Source organism: Canis lupus, chromosome 23 (assembly GCF_003254725.2).
Source record: "Canis lupus dingo isolate Sandy chromosome 23, ASM325472v2, whole genome shotgun sequence".
In the NCBI taxonomy this organism is placed as follows: Eukaryota; Metazoa; Chordata; class Mammalia; order Carnivora; family Canidae; genus Canis; species Canis lupus.
The window spans coordinates 9,601,193-9,615,006 of NC_064265.1; the positions used below are offsets into that span (position 1 = coordinate 9,601,193).

Here is a 13,814-nt window from a genome sequence, read left to right on the forward strand (position 1 = left end):
AACCCAACGTGGGACTCGATCTTGGGACTCTGGGATCACGCCCTGAATCCAAGGCAGACACTCAGTCGCTGAGCCACCCAGGTGTCCCTTCTCTGATTTTCCAAATTTGCAGTTTTGATACTGTACATGGTGTTCTAAAACCGGCTGCACACATACTCTCTGACACTATTATAACTAGCACATTGCTAGAAAGTGCTCACATGAGCAATCTATAGTTCTAGATGCTGTACAAGCAAAGGATTGCACTCATGTCCACGGGCTGCTCATCATTCAAATACAGAACACAACTCATGCTGATGCCCTCCAGAAAGCAACCTGAGCAGAGTGTGGAGGCCCCTCCTTCTGTGCCTCAAAAAAGTTTTGTAGGGATCAATTCTGCCAAATACCACACACACAGTATGCATTTTATAAAGGTGATTGCCACTCCTATTTGTGGAAGTGTGAGTTAAAAAAGGAAATCTTTCCTTTTTGTCTGAGAAGGGAGATGTCAAAGAAATATGATATTACAAAAGGCTTTATTTTTTTTAAGAAGATTTGATTTATTCATCACACACACACACACACACACACACACACACAGGCAGAGACACAGGCAGAGGGAGAAGCAGGCTCCGTGCAGGGAGCCCGATATGGGACTTGATCCCAGGTCTCCAAGATCATGTCCTGGGCTGAATGAAGGCTGTGCTAAACCACTGAGCCACCTGGGCTGCCCTACAAAAGGCTTTAAAAAATGTTTTTGTAGGTTTTCTAATAGTTTCCTTTCTGTACTCAAATTTGGAGAAGGTAGTTCACTCGAGTAAGAAGGAAAATTTCAGTTCAGGAGAGTCAGCTGTCCGTGAGCATCAGAGGGGTAAGTGCCTTAGCAGCTATGCCACATCACCAGTGAGATTTGGCATCTCTCCTCAGGCTGACCTGTACAGTGACTTCTTGTAGATGGATAAATCCAATATTAATTGAATGAATATAACTGTTTACATATCATGCATGATGCATTAAATGTCAGAATATGCATGGTGGTCTCCAGTATAGAGATTTTTAGAGTCTGTGTCCATCCAGGGTAAATGAGAGAATGAAGTCTGGAACATTTCTGTTTCATTCACAACAGCCTGGAGAGTGATGACAGCTCTACTTCTCATCGGAGAGTTTTCTTGCTCAAGGTCAGACCTATATCAACAAGCCCAACAGCAGGAAAAAAATTCTCCAGGGAAAAAGTGTCTGTTTCTGTGGATGCCACAGCCTGTAGGTTTGACCAGCGCAGAAAGTGGTGAATGAGCTCAGCCACAGAGAAGTTTTTATTTGCATATATTAGTATTTGAATGATGAATAAGAACATTCCAGAATCTGAAATATTATACTTATCTCTTATTCAGAAATAAAAAAGAAGACTCCTATTCCCTTATTATATGTGTTTGAATACTCCTTTCAACTTTCCTATGGTGCTTTATCTTCAGTAAATTATAAGCAGAAGAAGGCAGAATGTCTTGCTCTGCAGGATCAAAATTTATAAATGCAAAGTAAGAGTTGGGAAAGTGTTTGGTTGTTTTGCATATGAGTTTTCCATAATGGTAGAAGCTTAAGCAATGGACTGTTAGGAGGTATTTATATTCATCTGGCCAGCGCTTTTGTTTTACTGTAATCCCTGGCCCATTGGCTGAGCTTGCTTGGGAAGAAAGAGTACACACTGAAACACACAATCCAGGCCAGGCCTTCTGTGCCAGGGAGAAAGGAGGCCACCACTGTCCTCCTCTCTGAGGAATTAATTCATTGTCCTGTAGAAGGCCCATGAACAAATGTGTGGTGAGTGCCATGAAAGAATTAGACACAATGTCTGGTGGTACTGGAAACACGGTAGGGAAGGGGACATTTGAAATGGGTCTGGAAGGAAAAGGAGGAGAAATGTACTGGTAAGGAGTGAGGGAAGACACATGGGGGAAAGAACACGAGTCAGCACAGGGACATTATTCGGAGCTTGAGGGAGTGCCATATAGCCAGAGTCATCATCATGCCTTTCTAAGTAGTGATGAAGGGCAGCCATGTATTTTCAAGGTCAGTCATTCTGCATGCATTGTTGCAGGTGGCTTGCAGAAAGTCTGCAGTGGTGTAGGCTGCTGCTGCTGAGGGCCTGAGCTAAGGAGAGATGTGTTTAAGGGGTATCATAGTACTAAATGGATAGGATTTGGTGCACAGTCACAAGCAAAAGAAAGCAAAAGGGAAGAGTTTGGGGATGGCTCTTAGGATTCCAGAGGGGCCTCGGGATAGAAGCAACTTAGTGCTCTTTGTGGAAAGATCTGGGGATGGAAATAATGTCTATAATTTTAGACAGTTGGAGTTCAGTCCCACATAAGATGGCAACCTGGAGACCTTAGCTGCTCCAAACCCTCACCTGAAGCTTAGGAGAGCAGGTGGGACCAAAGGTGTGAGAACCACTAGCACACATATTGTTATTGTGACATACATGGGACTCAACTCCTCAAAGGGGGAAAATAGAACAAGATGAGGAATAAAGAACAAACTCTGGGGAAGATGTAATGCAATGTGAATTAATCTGGAGAGAAAACCATAGCTCCAAGGGAGTCTCTAGTAGCCAGGGAGCAGAGTGGTCAAGAGAACCAATGTCAAGGAGGTCAGATGGAATGGGGACTTCAAAAAAATCTCTGGATATGACATTAATGACTTCTTCTCTCTGAAGATCTGTCAACTGGGATCCCATCAAAACAGAAACCCTCTTAATACTTCACACAAAGGTTTTTAAATTCAGGAATTGGCTATAAAAGTGTTTGAAGAGCTGGTAAAGCAACAGGAAGAACATGATGTTCCAGAGATCAGTAACCACTGGAGCTGCTTCTGCTTTTAGGGCTGGAGAAGAAAAGGAGAAAAAGTGTAACTTGGATTCCACGGGCTTGCACTTGATGGAGTCAATGGCTGCTGTTCCTTTGCTGCTGAAGGAGCCCCTACTGCCAAGAGGGGACCAGAAAGCCCCATTTACCCACAGTTGCCTGCCTCTACTGGAACAGAAAACAAAAAATGTTGTCTCCTTCCAACTTTTCTGGTCTCACACAAATACCTCCCATTGGTAGACCCAAACCAACACCAAGAGGGTCTAGAAGATGTAGTTTCCAGGTTTCCATCCCTCTTTGCTACATGGAAGAGACCATGGAAAACAAGAAAGAGGCCTAGTTCCAATAGCCAATCCCTGAGGGAGCATACTAAAGCAATTGTTTTTATATACTAGGTGCTGTTATTTCTCCTTTACAAAAATGATGGCGTGTATAATCCAGTTAAGACATAGGCAGAAGACATAAATACTTTTCCAAAGAAGATATCCAGATGGCTTACAGACACATGAAAAGATGCTCAACATCACTCATCATCAGGGAAATTCAAACCAAGACCATGATGAAATACCACCTCACACCTGTCAGAATAGCTAAAATTAATAACACAAGAAACAACAGGTGTTGGCAAGGATGTGGAGAAAGGGGAACCCTCTTGCATTGTTGGTGGGAATGCAAACTGGTGTAGCCACTCTAGAGAACAGTATGGAGGTTCCTCAAAAAGTTTAAAATAAAACTACTGTGCTATCCAGCAATTGCACTACTAGGTATTTATCCAAAGGATACAAAAATACAGAGTCAAAGGAATACATGCACCCCAATGCTCATAGCAGTATTATCAACAATAGCCAAACTAAGGAGAGATTCCAATGTTCATTGACTGATGAATGGATAAAGGTGTTTTGTGTATACATGTGTGTATATACAGACATGATGGAATATTAAACACATAAATACACAGACATACATACACAAACACAATGGAATATTAAACATTAAAAAAATGAAATCTTACCATTTGCAATGACATGGATGGAGCTAGAGTGTACTATGCTAAGTAAAATAAATCAGTCAGAGAAAGACAAACACTATATAATCTCACTCATGTGAAATTTAAGAAACTAACAGATGAACATATGGGAAGGGGGAAAAGAAAAAAAAAGGAGAGAGGGAAACAAGCCATAAGAGACTCCTAATGATAGAGAATAGACTGAGGGTTGATGGAGGTATGTGAGTGGGGGATGGGCTAGATGGGTGATGGGTAATAAAGAGGGCGTTTGTTGTGATGAGCACTGAGTGTTGTATGTAAGTGATAAATCACCAAATTCAACTGCAGAAACCACTATTGTACTGTATGTTAACTAAGTAAAATTTAGATAAAAAAAGAAAAATAAATAAATAAATAATGTATAAAGTGCTAATTTTTACAGGACATATTCCATGAAGTGAGGAACTATGTCTTGTTTTCTTTCTTTTCCTCATGCCTAGGATAATAGGTGCTCAATATTAAGTGTGAACTGAGTGAACAATTGGCAATCTAAGGAATAGTGTCTATGATCATGAAATGGTGCTACATATGTCTGTATCAGAATTACTGTCTCTTTAATAGCAAACAAGTGGCATGTGCCATCACTTCTCCCTGCTACACTCATGGCAGACACTGCTAATTTATGACTCTCTAGCTCCATTGAGCTTGTGTCTATACTCTCAACACATGGTGCTTCACCCACTACCAACCAACCAGAGTTGGCATGGTGGTGAAAGAAACCATGAAATACTGATAGGCTTTTCAGATATCCATTGCAGTCAGAAGAAGGCTAGACCAGATTAGACGACATTGCTAAAAACTAGACCAACCATGGTCAACATCATTAGTCATTTGGAACATGTAACTCAAAACTACAAGATACTACTTCACACCTCTCTAATAACTCAGTGTTTAAGCAGTAAGTAAGAACTGGTCGTTCTTGTCCAGATACAAGCACAAAAACCTTGACATATAAACAGTTGTGATTGAATATTATGGGTACTCAGACCTCTGGATATCTTGCTAATCCAAATGAATAACTAGTATTTGATTATTGTTGCTTTAGTCACTTAAAATCTTTAAGCAACTCCAGAAAGTAGGAATTATTGTTGCCACTCAGAAAACAGAGGCTCAGAATGGTTGGGGCTGTTGGGTAAATTGCTGAGCTCAGCTATGCCCCCTAGCCTGTCTCTAAACCCATCCCTCTTTCCCATGAGGCTGACCATTTGGGGCTTGGTTCTTCCCAGAACATTTTGAAGCAGATACCTGGTCTTGCATGATTCTTAGTTGATTCTGCCACCAGCCACTGTAAGTTGTCCAACACAATTCTACTCAATGTCCTCCTCCATGAGGTGTTATATAGGGCATTGAATCTGATAAATAAGAGATAGTTCAGAAGAAGGCCATACTATTCCTCCACTGAGCCTCTGGTTCAAAATACTCCATTTGCTTGGAACAAATTTTGGAGAGGTTGGAACAGTTTTATCATCAGATACTCAGATTTTAATGCCATTGGAGTTTGCAGCCCTGTGTATCAGGAAACAAAACTCATAAAGCTCCAGTGATCTGTGGATTGACTTCACAGAGCTCTTTTGATCCCCAAAGACTTTCCTTCCTGGATGTTTTATCCCATTTAATTTAGTGGCTCTGAAATATCAATAGAAGCCAGTCAATTGCTAAGGCTGTTCTTATGTTGTTTACAGATGTCAGAGCTGTCAATGACTTAGCTCATCTCCTGCTCTAAATCTGAGAGACTGGAGAACATCATCTTCATGCCTCAAAGAAAAAAACCTCTGTCCTGTTTCCCTGTAAATATTTTGTTCACCCAAATATAAATTATCAGCTGGCCTGTAACCTCCCCTTCTAATTCTGGATTCAGCCTCCCCTTGCTCCCTAATGCTCAAGCAACAAATAAATATTAAGCAATGCTATGCAAAGCAGTTAGTTCTCACATATATTGGCAGCTATTTAAGACAATTCAGTACACATTGAAAGTTAATACTGCAAACACACTTGAATTGTCATGGAAACATGTTTATGGTTTGTTGTTGTTAAGTGAAAAATGAAATTATAAAACTATACATAGATTTCCAATTCTAGTAGCAGGGTAGGGTGGGCTAGTGCAATCCTTCTTTGTACTAAAAACATTAATAAATTATAAGACTTAATATGAGAAAGAGAAAATATTTGTAAATCATGTATCTGATAAGGGTATTATGTCCAGAACACATAAATAACTCTCACAATACAACAATAACAAAGATAAATAATCTAATTTCGAAATGGCAAAAGGTTTGAATAAACTCTTCTCCAAAGAAGATGTACCAGTGGTCAATAAGTACATGAAAAATTGTCGAACATTATTCACCATTAGGGAAATACAGTGAAAACCACAGTGAGATACCATCTCATATTCCGTAGGTTAGGCATAATTAAAAAATCAGACACTAACAATTGTTGGTGAGGATGTGGAAAAATCAAAACCCTCATGTTTTGCTGTTAATGATGTAAAATGGTGCTATCATTTGGAAGACAGTCTGGCAATTCCTTAAAAGCTTAAATATATAGAATTACCATACGACCCAGTAATTCTACTCCTGGAATTGAAAGCATGTTCACACAAAAACTTGCTCATGAATGTTCATAGCAGCATTATTCATAATAGCCAAAAGAAGAAAACAGCCCAAATGTCCATCAGTTGGTGAATGGATAAATAAAATATGGTATATCCATAAATTGAGAATTATCTGGCAGTAAAAAGGAATCTTCATTCCTTTTTTTTTTTTAAGATTTTATTTATTCATGAGAGACACACAGAGAGAGGCAGAGACATAGGCAGAGGAAGAAGCGGCTCCCTGCAGGAAGCCTGATGTGGGACTCGATCCCAGGACCCCAGGATCACACCCTGAGCTGAAGGCAGACACTCAACCACTGAGCCACCTAGGCATCCCAGGAATGAAATTTTGATACATGTTATAATACAGATGAACCCAGAAGATGTGCAAAGAAAGAAGGCAGACACAAAAGACCGCAGTATAGTATGATTTCATGTATATGAAATGTCCAGGATAGGCAAACCTATAGAAACAGAAAGTACAAGAGTGGTTGGCAGGGGCTGGGTGGGGGAGGCCAACAATGGGGAGTGACTGATTGGTGTGAGGTTTCTTTTGAGGATGATGAAAATGTTCTGGAATTAGATAGTACTGGTGGCTAGACAACTTTGTGGGTGTACGAAAACCATGGAATTGTACAATTTATAAGGGTAAATGTTTTGGCATGTGGATTATATCTCAATTTTTTTAAGTCAAGGGGGGAAAGTAAGAAAGGGCAACTCCCAGGGGGTGTAAGTAAAGAGAGAAGTAAAGCTGAAGGGTCAGCCTAGATAGCTAGAGAAGGAAGGGGCTATGGTGGTGTTTGCAGTGTTCATTTCTGCATGGGGGCAGGAGATGTGGTTTGAGCCTTTGGAGGACAATCAGCTGAAAATGAAACACCTGTATAATGTTTAGCATTGAAGGGTTTCACTCTAGGTGACAAGGGGCACCTAGAAAATTTCTACTCACTGGTTTACAGGAGCTAGAAAGCAGGTGATCTTTGCCTAGACCCCTGGGTGGAAGAAAAAATGTCTCCCATGAGAAATCAAAGCTCAAAGTCCTAATCCTGCAGTACACATGGGATTGGAAATCCAAATCTTATTACTTATGTGCTACAGGATTTTCCAAGCTAAGAAACAAATATGAACCTGGTTTGGAATCAATAACCCCTCTGTGGTGCCTTGTGAAAACAAATGCATAGTTGCTCTACTGCAACACTTAATAGAACAAATGCACTTACAGGAAAAGTAAGCTTTAAAATGATAAATCATAAAAGCAAATAATCTACCTTCAACAAGATTTAATAGGCACACCTAGTAGAAGAATTACCACCCCTTCTAAGAATTTAAGATAATGTAAGAATCAGGAAGAGGACATAAAGGAAGTATATTTAAAATAGTTAAAAAAGAAAGATAAAAGAGTGAATAGGAACCAGGGTTGAATGGCACAAAAGAGTGAAGGACAAGGCAGACTTGGGTGGAAACAAATCAATATAACTTCTGGAAATGAAAATTGAAGTCAGTAAAGTTTCAAAAAAGTTAAATAGTGGAGAAAACATGAATGAAGAATTTCTAAACTAGAAACTAGAACTGAAGTACTTGTTCCTAATGTATCTCAGAAATACAAAGAGATGACAGAAGGATTAGGAGGTATGGAGGATCAGGAAAGTCTTGGCATAGAATTCCAGAAGGAATGATTAGAGAAAATAGAGCAGGGAACAGCATTCAAAGTTATAATTGAGGGGTTGTTTAGAATTCAAGAAAGCCTTAAAAAATTACCAAGAGTTCCAAGCAGAACAATGCAAACAAATCCCCATTTAAACATGTCATAGTGAACACCAAACAGAATGCCAAAGACAGAACAAAACAAAACAAAACCAGTGAGAAAAGTGAGATTTCCTACAAAGGAATAATCACATTGACAAACTTTACATTACATTTGATGACAGAAAAAAAAATGGACTAATTCCTTCAGTATTATCTGGTGCTTAGTGAAAGGGAAAATAAGGGAAGGGAGAAGAAATGTGTGGGAAATATCAGAAAGGGAGACAGAAGGTAAAGACTGCTAACTCTGGGAAACGAACTAGGGGTGGTAGAAGGGGAAGAGGGCGGGGGGTGGGAGTGAATGGGTGACGGGCACTGGGTGTTATTCTGTATGTTAGTAAATTGAACACCAATAAAAAAATAAATTAAAAAAAAAAACAAAAAAAAACAAAAAAAAAAAAAAGGAAAAAGAACTGTCAACTTAGGATTCCATACCCATTTCAAGCATCATTCCAACATAAGGATGAAATAGACATTTTCACCAAATAAAGGGCTCCTAGAGTTTTCCTTGCTTGTAGGAAAAATTGCCCGAAGAAGTTCAGCAAAAAAAAAAAAAAAAAAAAAAAAAAAAAAAGAAAGAAAGAAAAAGAAAAAGAAAAAAAAAAAGAAAAGAAAGAAAGAAAAAGAAAAAAATTTAAAGAATAGGAAACATCAGAGGCAAAAAGCAATGATGAACAGAGAAATTGGTAAATGTGGATAAATCTATGCAAATGTCAACTTAAAAATAGTAAATGAATTCTACTTCTGCTAATGGCTAGGTAAGCTCCTATTTGACCAACCTTCCTGCAGGTAGAAACTATACCTTTTGGACACAATACAAAAACTGCATACCACCCCATTTGCCCAGCACCCCATTTGCAACCAAATCCAGCAGATACAGGAGGGATGTTGACAACTGGAGGAAAGAAATGAATTTCCTTTTTGTCTGAGAGCAGATCCCAGACAGCATCAGGTGGGGTGGTATGAATCAGTTAAACAATATTAAGAACAATTTTTGCAGTTACAAAGCAAGATTGAGCTAAAATATTATCGATAATAACATAGAACATCAGAGGGAATTAACGCTTATGTTGTTGATAAGAGGAAAGCTGTTAACATTAGGTATTAATCCCAATATGCATGACAACCACTAAAAGAAATGAAAAATAATAAATGCCAAATCATACTTGGGAAAACAAAGAGAATGAAGAAAATCAACCTAATAGAAAGTAGAAAAGGAGAAAAAGAGGAAACAAACACAATAAAAAGAAAACACTAAATAATAGTAGAAATAAATCCAAATATATTAGTAATCTAGTGCTTGCTTCAGCAGCACATATATGAATATATTAGTAATCTCAATATAAATGGTTTAAACTTTCATGGTGAAAGGAATTCTCATACAGCACAAAAATAGAAAATTCAGTTATGTCTGCTCATAACATCCCAATCTGAAACACAATACAAATGTTGAAAGTGAGGAGGTATAAAAAGATATTCCCTGGCACACCATCAATTAAAAAAAATAACTAAAGAAATAACTAATATAGATTATAAATATAAGACCAACTTATTTATTTATTTATTTTTTAAGGCCAACTTTAAGACAAAAAAGTATTATTAGTGATAAACAGGGTTGTATGTAATCACAAAAGGAAAATTTCATTAAGAACATAGCATTTATGAACCTTGATGTACCTTACATTATATTCTTAAAAAATATAAAGTAAAAAATTAACCAGAATTGAAGGGAAATAATAGATCCACAATTGTAATGGAAAAATTTAATGTTTTGCTCTTAATAAATAAAGGATAAATATTATTTTCTTTTTTTTTTTTTTTTTATTATTTTCAAACACATATGGAACTTTACAAAAATTGAGCATGGAGTAGGCTATTATGCAAGTCTCAACAAGTACTAGAGAATTAATTTCTTCCAGACCCTCTTCTCTGATCAAAATATATTTAAAAAATCAATAACAAAAGTCCTATATTTGGAAATTTTAAACCTGAGAGTTATCAAATATGTAAAACAGACTAACAATAAAAATGTTCTTATTGATAATCTGTGTGTTGCAGTGAAAGGGATATGTGGAGAGTTTTATAGCCTTAAATTCACATTAGAAAAGAATAAACATTAAAAGTAAATGAGCTTTACTTTTTAAAATTTATTTTTTAAAAATTAAGTCTAGAAAACCCTAAAGATTGCAAAATAAAAACTTCTAGAACTGATAAATGAATTCAGTAAAGTTGCAGGATACAAAACTATATACAGAAATCTGTTGCATTTCTCTACACTAATAATGGAAGTAGCAAGAATGAGAAATTAAGAAAGAGTCCCATTTACAATTGCATCAAAAAAAAATCTAGGAATAAACTTGACCAAGGAGGTGAAGCCCTGCACTCTGAAAACTATAAAACATTGATGAAAGAAATTGAAAATGACAGAAATGCAAAAATATGGAAGAGATAATATTGTTAAAATATCCATACTACTCAAAGAAATCTACAGATCTAATGCAATTTGCATGAAACACTAACATTTTTCACATAACTGGAACAAATACTCATAAAATGTGTATGTAAAAGTCCCCAAATAACCAAAGCAATCTTGCAAAGCCAGAGGTATCACAATTGGAGATTCCAAGATATGCTATAAAACTACAGTAATCAAAATAGTGTGGTACTGGCACAAAAACAGACACCTAGATCAATGGAACAAATAGAAAGCCCAGAAATAAACCCAGGCTTATACAGTCCATTAATCAAAAACAATAGAGACAAGAATATGCAATGGGGAAAAGACAGTATCTTCAATAAATGGTGCTGACAAAACTGGACAGGTACATAGAAAACTGGACAGCTACCTGAAAAAGAATGAAACTGTACAACCACACACAAAAATAAACTCAAAATGGATTAAAGACCTAAATCTGAGACCTAAAACTATGAAATTTCTAGAAGAGCACATAGATAGTAATTTCTTCAACGTTGGCCATAGAAACATTTTTTTTTTCTAGATATGTTTCCTCAGCAATGGAACCAAAATCAGAATTAAACTGTTGGGACTACACCAAAATAAAAACCTGCACAGCAAGAAAATCATCAATAAAACAAAAATTTTCAAATGATATATCTGATAAAGGGTTACTGTCCAAAATATATAAAGAACTTAACAACTCAATGCCCCCAAAAAGAAATAATCTTATTAAAATGTGTAGAAACGGTAGGGCAGGGCAAGATGGCGGAAGAGTAGTGTCCCCAAGTCACCTGTGCCCATCGAATTACCTAGATAACTTTCAGATCATCCTGAAAACCTACAAACTCGGCTTGAGATTTAAAGAGAGAACAGCTGGAACGCTGCAGTAAGAAGAGTTCACACTTCTATCAAGATGTTCAACCACCCTTGCAGCCCAGGAATAAATACTACATAATTGTAGTGAATTAAAAAAAAAATCTGTAGAAACCTGAATAGATTTTTCTCCAAAGAAGCCATACTGATGGCCAACAGACACATGGAAAGATGATCAACATCATTAATCAGGAAAATGCAAATCAAAACCACAATGAGATACCACCCCACACTTGTCAGAATGGTTAGAATCAAAAAGACAAGAAATAACAAGTGTTGGTGAGGATGTGGAGAAAAAGGAACCCTCACATTTTTGGTGGGAATGCAAACTGGAGCAGTCACTGTGGAAAACAATATAAAAGTTTCCTCGAAAACTTAAAAATGGAAATACCACCTGATCCAATAATTCCACTACTCGATATTTACCCAAAGAAAACAAAAACACTAATTTGAAAAGCTACATGCACCCCTATGTTTGTTGCAGCATTATTTATGATCACCAAGATATGGAAGCAGCCCAAGTGTTCACTGATGGATGAATGGATAAAGAAGATGTGGTATGTGCATACAATGGAATATTACTCAGTCATAAAAAGAATGAGTTCTTGCCACCTACAACAACATAAATGGACCTAGAAGGTGTAATGGTGAAGTGAAATAAGTAATGGTGAAGTGAAATAAGTCAGCTAGAGAAAAACAAATATCATATGATTTCATGTATTTGTAGCATTTAAGAAACAAAGAAAAAGGAGATAAACAAAAAGCAGACTCTTGACTATAGAGAACACACTGCTTGTTACCAGAGGGGAGAAGGGAGGGAGGATGGGTGAAATAGGTGATGGGGATTAAGAGTACCATCGCTTACCATGATGAGCACTCAGAAGGGTATAGAATTGTTGAATCACTGTGTTGTACACCTGAAATTAATTTAATACTGTATTTTAATTACAATTCAATAAAAAAGAGAAAGGAATAGAGCAAACTCAAAACCAGTAGAAGAGAAAAGTAATAAAGATAAGACTAGACTTTATTGGAATGGAAAATAAATAAGCAACATAGTCAACTAAACATTAGTACTTTGTTTAACAAAATAAATCTCAGAATGTACTGATCAAAGGGCAAAAAAGCTTAGGGTCAGATAGGCAATATTTGAAAAGAAAAGGAGACATGATTACAAGTATAGCAGAGGTCTTAAAGTCATGAGAAAAATCTGTGAACCACTTTATGCCAACATACTTGAAAATTAAATGAAATATAGGTAATTTCCTAGGCTTCACAATCAAAACAGTATGTATAATATTATCATCATTTCAAAATGGGAGAGCAAGGGAGGGAGAAAGAGGAAACAAAAAGAAAGAGGAGATGGTAGGGGCAGGAGAAGGAGAAAGGAAGACAGAATGGTATGTAAAAATAATTCTGAGTAGTGGAATACAGGTAATTCTGATTTTTTTTTTCCTTTCTGCTTACTTATGTTCTGATTAATTTACTCCCACTCATAATGTGTCAGACAAGGGCAACTCCTATTTATGCAACCATTGTTCACCATTTAGGCCAAGGATTTTGAGAATTTGCATCTGGTCAGGTGGGCCATGGAGGCCCCTGGAAAGAAAAAGGGGTGAGGAGAGAGTCTGAATGCACAGAGATGGGACAGCATTATGGCCCATGGCAGGGCCCTGGGAGGGAGTCAAGAGGCAGAAATGGTTGAGGACTTGAACTCCATCTTCCCATTGTCTTCTCCACTGTATGTCTCTTACAAGGACACTTGTTGATGGATTTTGGGCTTGCCGGGGTAATCCAGGATGATCACACCTCAAGATTTAAATTATGACATCTCTAAACACCCTTTTTCACAAATAAGGAAGAATTTCAGGCTGTTGTGCTGAGGGCATGGACAACCTTTTGGGGGTCCACCATTCATCCCACTGCAGAGACTGAATGACAAACTTAACTACAGAAAAATGAAGCACTTCTAAATAATGAAAGACAGCACAAGCCAAGCTGAAAAGACAAGTGCAAACTGGGAGAAAGTGTGTACCATACCCATCATAGATTGATCTGGGATGAATTGCATAATTACAAACTGGGCATGGAAAAAATCCATTACTTTGCTTTTACTGTTGTGGGCATCCATTTTTATAGCAGGAAAAACATCTCAAATTTGCCAGGTCAGAGTAACTTGGTTACCTGTCAGTCAGTTTTCCTAGGAGA

The 13,814-nt window shown here is 37.4% G+C and overlaps 1 protein-coding gene across 8 annotated transcripts in view; it reads left to right on the top strand.

Moving 5' to 3' along the window:
- The window catches only part of LOC112668723 (myosin VIIA and Rab interacting protein), a 368,414-nt gene that overhangs the window by 136,384 nt on the left and 218,216 nt on the right, over positions 1–13,814 (top strand). The window lies entirely within an intron of this gene.